We start from the raw sequence: 9,262 nt of genomic DNA, 5'->3' as shown, positions 1-9,262 counted from the left end.
AGTGGAGCCAAGAGGGGTGGGGACTGGCTCCCAGCCAGTGCGTTTTCACACTGACCCACAAAGTCCTGTGCAAAGAGAGACACAGATCACCCACCACGGAACCCACCTTCTGACACCTGTATCTCAGTGGTGTTAGCACCACCAAAGCCCAGAGTGCTTTCATGTCCCCGAGGACCCCATCTCCACGAAGTCGCTCCCCCCGCCCCTCCCCGGGCCCTGGGGGTAACCCCTCTCTAGTTTCCGACTCTGGACATTTCCTATAAAGAGACTCACACAACATGGGGCCTTTGGTGTCTGCCTTCTATTTACTTACTTGAAAGACAGAGTAACTGAGAGACATAGAAAGACACTGATGTCCCACCCACTGGCTCACTCCCCAAATGGCCACAATAGCCAAGGCTGAGCCAGGCTGAAGCCAGGACCTGAAAACTCCATCCTACTCTCCCACGTGGGTGGCAGGGGCCCTAGCACTCGGGCTGTCACTCACTGCCTTTCCAAGCGCATTAGCAGGGAGCTGGATCAGAAGTGGAGGAGCCGGGACCCGAGCTGGCACTACAGTGTGAGATGTCGCGTCACCAGCAGCGGCTTAGACTGCCGCACCCCAGCACTGCCCTCCTGGCTTCTTCCATCGACCCCGTTTCCCAGGTTCGTCCAGCTTCAGCGCCTCTCGGTATGAGCGATGCTGCACTGGCCACGCCGCGCCCTGTTCACCCACTGGCTAGTTGCAGGTTATCTGAGCTGTTTCCACTTCTTGGCGATTATGATCCAGCCGCTGTCAACCATCACGTGAACGGTTCTGCACGCACCTCGGCGAGACCACGGAGTCTAGGCGATTCTGAGCTTGAGGCGCCCCCACGCGGTTGCTCACAGCAGCTGCACCCTGCCACCTGCCCCCAGCAGCGGACAAGGGTTGCGGCGTCTCTCCCGCCCCCCCGCCCCCACTCCCCGCTCACGTGACAGCACTTGAGATTCGGCTTTTAAAAATCTCCAGCCGTGCAGCTGAGTGAGCGGGGCACCCCGTGGTTCTGATTTGTTTTTCCCAGTGACCAGGGACGTCGGGCACTTCCCCTGTGCTTGTCGTCTGTTCTTCTGCTTTGAAGACACTATCGAATCTAGTTGTTTGTTTTACTGTGTTTGGCTTTAGGAGTTCTTCGTACACACAGGGACTCAGAAATAAAAGGCAAGTTTGGGGTGGGCGTTTCACCTGCAGGTAAGATGCTGGCCAGGACGTCCGCGGCCCACGGGCGGAGTGCCTGGATGTCAGTCCCCTCTCTGGATTCCAGCTTCTTGCCAGTGCAGACCCTGGGAAGCTGCAGTGACAGCTCAAGTGGCTGGGTCCCTGCCACCCCCAGAGAAGACCCAACCTGATAGCCTGGGCTGTTGTGGGCGTTAGATGGGAGCTCTCTCTGTCAACATGTCTATCTGCCTCTGCCTCTCAAAACAGAAAGAAAAGAAACAAGGAGGGGCGGGCGTTGTGACGCAGCATGGCTGTGTCTCTTCCAACCCAGCTCCCTGCTAACGCGCCTGGGGAAAGCAGTGGAGGATGGCCCAAGTGCTGGGGCCCCTGCACCTGTGCAGAAGACCCGGATGGAGTTCTAGGCTTCTAGCCTTGTCCTGACCCACTTGGGGAGTGAACCAACAGGAAGATCTCTCTCTCTCTCTCTCTCTCTCTCCCCCCTCCCCCCTCTGTAATTCTGCCTTTCCAATAAATAAATCTTAAAAAAAAAAAAAAAACAAAAAGGAGGTACCCGGATATTTCTTTTTGTCTTTACTTACCAAAAAAGGGTAGTTTTTTTTTTTTTTTTTTTTTTTTTTTTTTTTTTTTTGTGCAGAAGCATTTTTGGAATCTCTACATAATTTTTCCTAACACACATTCCCGTGAACTTTCTGGAGACTCCTGGTATGACGACAGACATCTCTCCTCCGATTCTGAAAGTGCTGAACTCCCAGGAGTTCGCTGGCTGCTCGCGCCTCGCAGCTCTGCCCGCGTTCAGCGGCCCTGGCGCCGGCCCCGGTTGCTCCGTTCCCTGCACGCGCCGCCTTGGGCCTCAGAGCCGGGTGCGCGGCGGCCCCTGCTGGCGGCCGCGGGCACTGCCGCCCCTGCCGCCCGTTCCGAAGCCTGGAGGCCGGCGTCTCCGTGGCTGGCCAGCTGCCTGGCTCCCAGCGCCCCCGGCATGTGCACCTGCGTCCCATCCCCGACACGGCTGCACGGAGCTCACGTCCTCCGGCGCAGAACACCGGCGGTAAAGATTCTCTCCCCCTTACTAAATGGGGCCGCAGGGGCAGCAGCCATTCAGCCAACCTTGGCGCAGGAGACACACCGCGGGCCTTGTGGGACAGACCCAGTGGATACGCCCATCAGGGGGCCACGTGGCTGCAGCCTGCAGTGACAGCAGGGAGGGGAAGAGGAATTGGGGGAGGGTGCTGCCCTGCCCGTGGGCAGAGAGACCCAATGAACCGAGACCCGCAGGGGTTCTGAAAGACAGCAGAGACACAGGCCATCAGTGCCGCTGGCCACCCGCATGGGGCGGACGGGTATGGCCTTGTAGGCACACGGATGCAAACCTTCTAAAGCTGATGGTGGGGAGTCACACAACCCTGAGTATATACTGCAGACCAACCACCGACTTGGTCTCCCTTTTTAAAGATTTAGCTATTTGAGAGAGAGAGAGAGAGAGAGAGAGAGAGAGAGAGAGAGAGAGAATGAATCTTCCATCTGCTGGCTCCCATCCCAGATGCTCACAACAGTCAGGGCTGGGCCAGCCTGAAGCCAGGAGCTTCTTCCGGGTCTCCCATGTGGAGACCATGTGGCCCAAAGACTTGGGTCATCCTCCGTTGCTTTTCCAAGTGCATTAGCAGGGAGCTGTACAGGAAGTGGAGCAGCCAGGACTTGAACTGGTGCCCATATGGGATGCTGGCGCCCCAGACAGAAGCTTCACCTGCAGACTGCACCCAGCCTCTTCTGTGGGCGTGGCCACCCACTGTTGGGTCACCACTCACATATACCCAGAGGCTGTGCCCCATTGTTGCATTTTTGAGGGGTTGGGAGGTGAGTAGAGGCCCTGTTTCCATAGGGTCTCCCGAGGGTCCACAGCAACCGGCAGCCTGCCCACCCGGGGTGTTCTCAAGGCTGAGGTGCACCACAACCCTTCCAGATGTGGACAGTGGCCCCTAGTGGGCCCCGGGTGTGGACAGTGGTCTGTCTACTGCCCATACTGGGATTCCCATAAATTCCAGGAGATGAGAGCCGGATATCCCCCAGGTCCTCCGAGGGAGTCTGCGACCCCTCCCCTCCAGGCGTCATCTGTGCACCGACCACTAAGGCTGAGCCAATGCAGTGGGCCGGGTGGTGTGCACATCGTGGGGTCCCATGCTGGACCCCAACATGACAGGGTGGCCCGGGAGGCTGCGCAGTAACAGCCCGTGACTCCCGAGGCTGCCCCCAGCTCCTGGCACGTGCCCCAGGAGCCACGGTCAGAGCTGCGGCAGAAGCCAGGGTGGGGACAGCTGGCCGGGTGCTATCAGTGAACCGCAGGCCCCTCCGCCTGGGTTTTACTTTGTCAGCGGAGCCCACGCGGGCCACAAGCCACCTCCCCGGGATCCTCTGGCCTGATTTGGGGTCTGTGGCTGAAGCAGGCACTGCCCCTCCTCCACATCTTCAACGGGCGTGAGAAATGGCTCTGCACCGTCCAAGAGAAGTGAAGAGCTGCTCCCTTCTGCTCTTGGGGACTTTGTGGTTCGCCTCTGAGTTGTGCCCGTGGACACAGGAAGCTTTGGCTGGGGAACTAGCGCTGGGGTCAGGAATGCCGGCCTCTCTGCCCAGACATCGCCTGCTGTTCTAGTGGCTTTTTTTTTTTTTTTTTTTTTGACAGGCAGAGTGGACAGTGAGAGAGAGCGAGAGAGACAGAGAGAAAGGTCTTCCTTTTGCCGTTGGTTCACCCTCCAATGGCTGCCGCGGCCGGCACGCTGCGGCCGGCGCACTGCACTGATCCGATGGCAGGAGCCAGGTACTTCTGGTCTCCCATGGGGTGCAGGGCCCAAGCACTTGGGACCATCCTCCACTGCCTTCTCAGGCCACAGCAGAGAGCTGGCCTGGAAGAGGGGCAACCGGGACAGAATCCGGCGCCCCGACCGGGACTAGCACCCGGTGTGCCGGCGCCGCAAGGCGGAGGATTAGCCTGGTGAGCCGCGGCGCCGGCCTCTAGTGGCTTTATGCAGCCCCTTGGAGCTCTTTCTTCCTCAGTGGGATGTGGTCGCTGGCAGCCGCCTGCCTGTCTCAGCGCTCTGGGATCAAATGGGCAGATGACAGGGAAGGCTGCTCGAGCCGTGGCCTCAAACCTGGCTGCTGCGGGGACCACCTGGAAGCTTCTAGAAGCCCCTGTGAGTGGGCAGTGCCCCACACTACTTCAGAGCTTCAGGGGCGGGGTCCAGGCATCAGAGTCGCGCCTTGCCCCATGTGGGTATGTGAACTGCACGTCACAGAGCCCCCACGACGCTGAGCATCATTGAAGGAAATGGCCAGGGGCAGAACAGCGTGGGCTGTGTGGCCTCCCCCGGGGCCGTGGGGCAGATGCCTGGGGCTCACAACAGCCACCGGCACCCACGTGCTCCTGCACACAGGCTCCCAGCCTCACTCGCACACCCTCTGAGTCTGCGGAGCTGCAGCGGGGGCCTGCGGATCTGCACGGCTGACGTGTTCCTGCCGGTGCTGGAGCCGGTGCTGCCGGGCTCAGGTCCCATCTGAGGACCGCTGGGCTCTGCTGGCACCGGGTGTCTCGGCACAGGAGCGGGAGGGGGGTTTCACCACAGGCCACTTGACTTCCGTACTGTGTGATTAGGCTGTAGCAAACATCTATGAGCAAGATTGGAACTTCCGAAAAGTATTAGGCACTCTTATTTGGTACAGCAGTTAAAATGCTACACCTGTATGAGAGCGGCTGGCTTTGAATCTCAGCTCTGCTTCTGATTCCAGCTTCCGGCTGATGCACATCCTGGGAGGCGGCAGGCGATGGCTCCAGACTCGGGTCCTGGCCACTCGCATGGATTGTGAGCCTGTCTGCTGGTTCATGGCCTGGCCCAGCCCCGTCGATGGGAGCTCTCTTTCTTTGTCTCTCTGTCTCTCAAACTAAGAAAAAAGTAAATAACAATTTATGATTATTGGAACTTATTGAAATTAGGTCTGTGAAGGAGAGAGAGAGAGAGAGAGAGAGAGAGAGAGAGAGAGAATGTTCTCCTGTAATCATTCTCTTCTTCCTACAGTGCTGGCATCCCATATAGGCACCGGTTCAAGACCCAGCTGCTCCACTTCCAATCTAGCTCTCTGCTGTGGCCTGGGAAAGCAGTAGAAGATGGCCCAAGTGCTTGGGCCCCTGCACCTGCATGGGAGACCTGGAAGAAGCCCCTGGTTCCTGGCTTCGGATCGGCACAGCTTCAGCCATTGCAGCCAATTGGGGAGTGAACCAGTGGATGGAGGACCTCTCTCTCTCTCTCTCTCTCCTTCCCTCTGTGTGTCACTCTGACTTTCAAATAAATAATTAAAAAAAAAGATATGAATGGAAGTATCCAAAGAAGCTCTGAGAAGTGTCTCAGAGTGTGGAAGTACATACTTTTTTTTTCTTTCCCTACATTCCGCTGGCTGGAATGCAAGTACCGTGGCTGGAACTCAGGGAGCTACCTTGGGCCATGAGGTGAAAGCCATGTGTTGAGAACGGCAGAGCAGGGAGAGAGGAAGAACCTGGGCCCTGTAAATGCAGAGTCTGTCCCTGAGGCCCCTGACCTGGCTGCCTGAGGACATCATTCCTGCGAAGAGAAAGCAACGTCTCCTGTCTAACGCACTGGTACTTTGGTTTTACGGCGCTCACACCAGCCCTTGGCCCTGGGTGAGCAAGCACATGAAACCCTGTCACAGGCCCTGGCTGATGGCAGGTGTCCCACGACCGCTGTGGCGGGGATGGGTCCAGGCCTGGAACGCAGGGACTTCTGCAAGCCTGGCGCAAACACTGACAGTGAGACCACAGAACCCCCCTCTGCCCGGCCTGGCACGGGCCCAGCTCTTGCTCACCAGTCACCGGCCTGGGCTGCACTGCCCGTCCCAGCAGGCAAGGGCGTGGCCCTCACAGAATGACAGGTGTGGGCGAGCGCGCTCCTCTAGCTGTAGGCTCTGCCGACTGCATTAGAGTTTTCTTTATTTGACGTTCGCGTGAGACTTCATTGCCTGGCCATCTGCTGTTTGGGTGGCAGGGAAGCCCTCTGGGTGCCAAAGGAGCAGCAGCTTGGATGGAAAAGATGGCACAGCCGCCGCAGGCAGGGGCACGCCGAGCCCAGGGAGTCCCCGAGGCCGCTGGATGGTCAAGAGTGGCGGCAGGTGTGTAAGGAAGGGGGCGGGGCTCGCAGCCGGCCACTGCACAGGCCCCGTCTCAGCCTCTCCCACTCATTGGCGCCTTTGTCTTGTCGGGGTGGGTGCCGGGCTGCCGGCCCAGGTGGGAGTGCCCCGGGTTCAGTTCCCAGCTCTGGCTTCTGACTCCAGCTCTCGGCCAGTGCAGAGCTGGGGAGGCAGCGGGGCTGGCTGGCGTCCCCCGTGGGAAGACCCGATGCGGGTGATAAGCATGTAGTTCCAATCCAGGCTCTTGGCTCGCAGAGACAGAAACTCTAAGCCGAGACCCACAGCGTGCGCAGAGAGGAATGGGGTTTGCTTTCCTGTGCGGAAACTCACATTCGCGCGCGACGTGGGATGCCCCACACAGACACCGGTGCGCGAGGGCCACAGGGCTGCCCTAGGAGACAGACAGGAAACGAGAGTGGTACCCTGAGCTGGCCCGTGGAGGGGAGAGAGCAGTCCCCAGTACTCTTATGGGGCAGGGGGTGGCACCTGCTCTGATTTACAAATGGGGCGGGGTCTTGGTGAGACAGGTGCATCCTGGGAAGGTGGTTAAAGCCCGCAGTTAAAGAGACAGGATTATGTTGCAGGGTCTTAAGAACTCCAGCTTGCCTAACTGGTGCATAATGCTGTATCAGCCTGGATGGGGTTCCATGGCCCAGCCCTGGCTGTTGTGGGTATTTGGGGAGAAAACCAGGGGTAGCATCTCTCTCTCTCTCTCTCTCTCCTTCCCCTCACCTCTCTCTCTCTCTCTCTCTCTCTCTCTATATATATATATATATATATATATATATATATTTTAAAGCACCATGGAGGGGGTGCTGTGGCATAGCAGGTAAAGACGCTGTCTGCAGTGCCAGCATCCTATATGGGCACTGGTTCAAGTCCCGGCTGCTCGACTTCTGATCCAGCTCTCTGCTGTGGCCTTGGAAAGCAGTAGAAGATGGCCCAATTCCTTGGGCCCCTGCACCCATGTGGGAGACCCGGAAGAAGCTCCAGGTTCCTGGCTTCAGATAGGCCCAGCTCCGGCTGTTGCAGCCATCTGGGGAGTGACCCAGCAGATGGGAGCTCCCTGTCTGTCTCTATCTCTCTGCCTCTGCCTTTCAAATAAATAAATAAATCTTTAAAAAAAAAAAGAAAAGGCACCATGGGCAGGCTGTGGAAAGTCCCATTCCCAGACCACTCACCTCCCCTTCCTGGCCTCAATGCTCTGTCTTAACACTTAGCCGGCCTCCAGGAAAGGTTGTGTATCCAGGGCTGACACTGGTGCAATGGGTTAAGATGCCGCCCGTGCCACCAGCAGAGCGCCGGTTCGAGACCCGGCTGCCTCCACTTCCGATCTGGCTCCCGCTAATGCACCTGGAAAAGCAGCAGGAGGTCGGCCAGAGTGCTCGGGCCCCTGCAGGTACGTGGACGGAGACAGGATGGAGTTTCTGATTCCCAGTTTCAGCCCCGCCCAGCCCCAAACGATGCAGTGCTTAGCGAAGCCACGCAGTGACACAACGCAGGGTTCCACTCGCCCGCGTGAAGCCTTGGAGGAGTCTCATTCCGACACAGGAACTAGGCGGGGGCTGCGAGCTGCGGCTCCACGGAGTCAGAGTGGGAGATGCAAGAGTCCTGAGGCCCCTTTCACCGCCGTCTGTCCTGCTGGGCTCCCGACGGTGGAGCTGGCGTGGCGCCTAGCAGCAAGCACAGGCGGCCATTTTGCCTACGTCCAGGGAGGTGCAGCAGCCACGCGGCGAAGTCAACCCTGATAGCAGGGCAGGAACCCCTAGGCTCCCCAGCCAGAGGGGGGCACCCAGGAGGCCAGTGTGCGGGAGGTTAGGCCTGGATGGAGAGGGGTGCCTGTAGCCTGCCAGGTGCCAGGAACTCTGCCGCCCCGCCCAGCCCAGGCGCCCCTGCTGGCCAGTCGAGATGGAGAGGGGTGGGGCCCGAGAAGGTCCTCACGGAGGGCACCAGGGGTCCTGACCGCCACGCAGCAGGTGCGCACAGGAACCGGCCCTCTTCCTCCTGCAGCACCTCCGGCGCCCCCAACGGGAAAGGCGGGCACTGCACCCGGGGAAGGAGTGGTCTCTGAACCGGTACCTATGGGGGTCTGGGGTGCAGGAGGAAGGCACAGCACAGGGACCTGGCGGAGCAGCGACCCCCTGGGCAGCACGCAGAGGGGGATGCCGTAACGTCTGGGGATCTGGACCTCGCAGAAATTCACACTTCTGCCTGTCAGTACATCACACTAATACGGGGTGTTAGTGGACGAAGCTGGGGTCGGGTATGGGGGAACTCTGGCTTCACAACGCTTGCTTTGTGAGTGTAAAACTATGCTGAAATAAAAAGTGTTAAAAAGAAGGCATTTTTTATCCCTAAAGTTGTACTTAGGAAATTTTGGGTACCTTAAAAATAGATTTAAAAAAGAAGGCATTATTGGGCAAAGGACAGACAAGGGGTTGGTGTTGTGGCACAGTGGGCTACGCCACCTGCCACGCTGGCGGCCCATACTGGAGCACTGGTTCGAGCCCCAGCTGCTCCACTTCCAATCCAGCTCCCTGCTGATGGCTTGGGAAAGCAGTGGAAGATGGCCCCAGTGCTTGGGCCCCTGCGCCCATGTGGGAGACCTGGCAGAAGCTCCTGGCTCCTGGCTTTGGCCTGGCCCAGCCCTGGCTGTTGTGACCATTTGAGGAGTGGACCAGAGGATGTAAGATCTCTCTGCCTTTCAAATACATAAATAATTTTTTTAAAAAAGAAAATAATAGGCAAGACACATAGCTGGAAAAAAAAACATTTATAACACCTTTTATATCCGACAAAGGACATGTACCCGATTATATATAAAGCATATAAAAATACTCATGCTATAATGATGAATAACCTGAATTTTAAAGTGAGCCA

Source organism: Oryctolagus cuniculus, chromosome 1 (assembly GCF_051225735.1).
Source record: "Oryctolagus cuniculus isolate XC-2025 breed Fujian yellow rabbit chromosome 1, ASM5122573v1, whole genome shotgun sequence".
Classification (NCBI taxonomy): Eukaryota; Metazoa; Chordata; class Mammalia; order Lagomorpha; family Leporidae; genus Oryctolagus; species Oryctolagus cuniculus.
The sequence above is the reverse complement of the archived record's forward strand: the minus strand, read 5'-3'. Positions refer to the sequence as shown.